Raw genomic sequence first — 4,274 nt, 5'->3', positions numbered from 1 at the left:
ACGTCAGAAAGAGTGATAGAAGTCCGTCTCCAAACACAAGCAGATACAATAAAACCCACCAGAAATAAAAAACTCGATTTATTGCTGGTAGTTTTTAACAAAGAAAATGCGACTAAGAGGATTAGAAAAGTCTCCGGTTCAGCTCAGAACAGAAACGAAACTAAAAACTGCTCCCACTGAATGTTTACACCAAAAGATTTCTGATTCGCTCGTTTCGCTGTCAATCAAAAAGGGATTCAGGCTCAGACAGATCATCCAATCATCATGCAGAATCTGGGCATCCGAACCCGCCCACTGCTCCATAGATCCCCCAGAAATGCTGAGCGTCCGGGGGCGGGACAAAGCCCAGCATTTATCCAATGGCTCGTCTCGTTTCGCTGCATTAAATTGTTTCACTATTGAAGTCTGTGGACGCTCAGCGTCCGACTGTTTAAAGCTCTGTGAAGCRGCGGGAATGAGGGAGAGGAAAGCTGCGTCATTACCATTGATAAGAAGCTGATTCTGAACAAAAGTCTAGCACGTTATAGCACATATTTTGTCAATGACATGAACACACAACAGTGTATATTTGATCCCTTTTTTACATTTTAGGGGAAGCTGAGCTTCCCTTGCAGTCTTAGAGCAATCTCCTCTGATTTACACTGCTCGATATTTTCCAGCGCTGCTAGGTCTTGTGAAAGAAATAAATGACCTGGGGTCAGATTTATAAAGGATTGCATGCAAACCATACTAAAAGTGAACGTACGGCCAAAAGGCGAAAATGACGTACGCCAAAATTTTTTTTTCAGATTTATAAAACTGTGCTTGTGCACGTTTCTGCACACCTTCCCTTATAGATCACAGCCGCACCTCAGAGTTTGTGCACAAGGTCCCGCCTCAGGTTCTACCCTCAACACACCCACATTCAACCATAAAAAGTCAATGCAAAGTACCTCATGAATGTTAAGGTGGATTTGAATCAGTCAGCTGATCAATGTCAAAAAAAGTGATTGGTTCAGACACGCTCCGTCGTGTGTCTGGAGGAGGACAGGTGCTGACTGACAGCTGCTCACGTGAACAGATTGTCTATAATTGACACAGATTTTCCCTCATTTTGCAGGTTTACAGATGTTTAGAGCAATCTAATGATTTTTATCAAAAACTCAGCTTCAAATTAATTTTCTCTCAGAGCCTGCAGGACGATAAAACAATAAATAAAATTAAATAAGTCAGATAAAGTTAGAAATAAGTTCACCCCACACACCGCCTGCTCTGTTATCTGCGGCTGACTGTCTCCTCACCCCATCACATCCCCACAACCCCGCGTGAGAAATACAGACATTAAAAAGTGAATCTTTTATAACACATCCACGCTGGCGAGGGCACGCACACCCAAAGCGTGACTGTAACCAAGTTTTTTGCTGTCGTGCTTCGCTGAAATGTCTCTTGTCAGGGAGGGGTCTGTGGTTCAGGGTCGTGAGGTGGAAGGAGATGAATGGAGACACGTGAACTTTTATTTAAGATTTAAGTTTCTTATTTCAAAGATCCTTATGGTTCAGCAGCAGAAGCTGTTAAGAAAGTTAAAGTCTATCTAAAATCTAAGTCTGATTATGAAGGTAAATTAAATATCTGACAGTGTTCATTACACAGTGTGGCTCTAATTCCTCACTTCACCATCTGTGTCGCAGTTTCCGTCTCCAAAATGAGCGTACGCATGGGTCAGAGCTGGCATGAGGCACCGCACATTTTCACATCAAGTTTGGATTCTATAAATCACAACCTTGGCATGAAAAGTGGCGTACGCAAGTTTCTGGGCTCATTTTGTGCATACGCAAGCTTTATAAATCTGACCCCAGGTCTACAAAAACATGCCCAGACCAAACTAGAGTGGAGTTCCAAATTGTTTTGAGATGCTCCATTTCAACTCCCTCCCCTCCCATTGATCTTTTTGCAGATTTTAATGCTTTTAGCCACTATTTTACAATTCTTTCTGGTCCAGATATATTCATGTTTACTTCTGTTTTGTTGAAATACACTAAACCATAGGTCTTCAACGACTGGGTCACGAATCCTAATGGGTCCATGGAGGTCCTGTAACGGGGGATGTCACGAGATTTTAATTGATATGACTTCACTTGTAATCATTTATTTAACTTCAAAGTTATGTTTAAACACAACTCTAAACACAAATTTCCATGAATTGAACATTTTATTGCAAATTGAGGCATCCATCCATCTATCCATCCATCCATCATCTTTAGCTTATCTGCGTCTGGTCGTGAGGTCAGCAGTTTGACCAGGGAGGCCCAGACCTCTCCCCAACCAACTCTTGAGCTCTTCTGGGAGGATTCCAAGGCATTCCAGAGCCAAACAAGTCTTTCCAGAGTTGTGGGTGTACCTCCATGGGGTGATGTCCAGGAGGCATCCTTACCAGATGCCTGAACCACCTCAACTGGCTCCTCTCGATGTGGAGGAGTAGCGGCTCTACTCTCAGTCTCTCCTGGATTGCTACCCAAACTTTGTGGATATCGGTAAGGGTAGGAATGTTGACTGGTCAGTAAACAGAGAGCTTTGCCTTCTCAGCTCTCTCTTCATCAAAATAGACTGATACAGAGTCTGAAATACTGCGGAACCTAAACCAATCTGTTTGTCAATCTCACAGATTGAGAAGGAGAGAACAAGAGTGATGTGCTCCATCTTTCCATCAGTTTTGGGGTCCCAGGATGAAAAACGTTGAAGACTCCAACACTAAATGTTCATGTCTACCTGTTTTACATCTGTGCTCTTAAGTCATTCTGTCAGTTGGCAATTTTACACGTTGATCTCATTTCCCTATAACAGCGTAAAATACCAATAAAACAAATTTTATAAGTACATCTGGTTATAAAAATAGTAAACAAAAGAGCAGGCGCAAAGGGTCAAAAGATAATTGCCGACCTTGAATCTTTAGCAGACTACATTGGATAAATTTGAAAATCTCATTCTGTTTGTGTTCTTACAGTGTTTTGTCCTCCACACTTTTGTGTACAATTATTGTTTGAACACAACAAAACTGAACTGATGTGAAAATAATTTAACTTTCAGTGTAAGACACTTAAAAAACTGGGAGAAAATGAGGCTTTTAGTCTGTTTGGTGCTGAGGTTTCAGCAGATGAGAGAGTATTGTGTTCATTTCAGACACATAAAGTGTTTTGACTCAACAAATTAAGAGGTTCTCAGCTCCATGCCTAGCACTAACTGAAAGAAAGCATGAGCAAGTCATGTCACTATTATGAGCCTTTATTGTTTTTCAATTTGAATTAGTTTCTAAATGAAGCATTTAAAAAATGCACACCAGCTCTTGGTGTATTATCCCAGGCTTTTTTACACCGTTGATGTCGTTTTAATCACATTAAAGCATGGTTAAGAAAATCCAAATGGGAAGTGGAACAGGTCTTTTTTCATTTCTCCCAACCTGCAGGTCTATCTACAGGCTGTTTGGTTATTTGTTGTGTCTGCATGCTGAATATGGCACTATTAAATGTTGAAAAGACTCAAAGCTTAGCACCATATGACAAAAGAGTCACCTTTTCAAAACAGGAATTATCTCTGGATTATATATATGAAAATATGAGAACGAAATACTAAAATATAGTAAAAATGTAATGTAGAATTGGTATACTGTGAGCAGCTGAAAAATGTGTTGGTTTGTTGAGTGATGAAGGATGTAGAAATCTGTGCTCTGCTCTACGCTTTTTAAATTCCTAAAAAGGATTATTTAAATTTGGTTGGTTTTGGCTGATTTCCTGTTTCCTTTACTGGTTTACATCACTATTTTTAAACTATGTTAGCACATTTTTTTTATTCACCATGTTAAAAAAGGGTAAAATAGATATGTTTATTATTCATAAACTGAGCTTTGACTGAACAGTGAACTTACTTTATACAGAACATTTACTCAATTTTTGTTTTCTGCACATAACGTTTTCATCAATCCCATTCCACTCCAGCAATTATTATGGACGACTGGTTTATCGACTTGTTCTGGAGACCTTTTTACAAACTACCAATAATAATAAAAAATAATATACACCTCACTGCTTAGCCAGTGGGAAAAGCTTCACACTTTACCACAGCAATTAATCTGAAAATGGGATGCATCGTTGGATTAATTTCTTTTTTTCTTTTTCAGTGAAGTTATTAGAAAAATAAGACAAGACGAAAATGTGAAATCAATGCCTTCCCATAAGATAAGTACTTCAGCCAAATTTTGTCCTGGATAAATTGAAAGAAATGTATGCAGAGGTTTATAAAGT

The sequence above is a fragment of the Austrofundulus limnaeus genome, unplaced genomic scaffold, assembly GCF_001266775.1.
Source record: "Austrofundulus limnaeus strain Quisiro unplaced genomic scaffold, Austrofundulus_limnaeus-1.0 Scaffold269, whole genome shotgun sequence".
NCBI lineage: Eukaryota > Metazoa > Chordata > Actinopteri > Cyprinodontiformes > Rivulidae > Austrofundulus > Austrofundulus limnaeus.
This window is presented reverse-complemented; position numbering follows the sequence as displayed.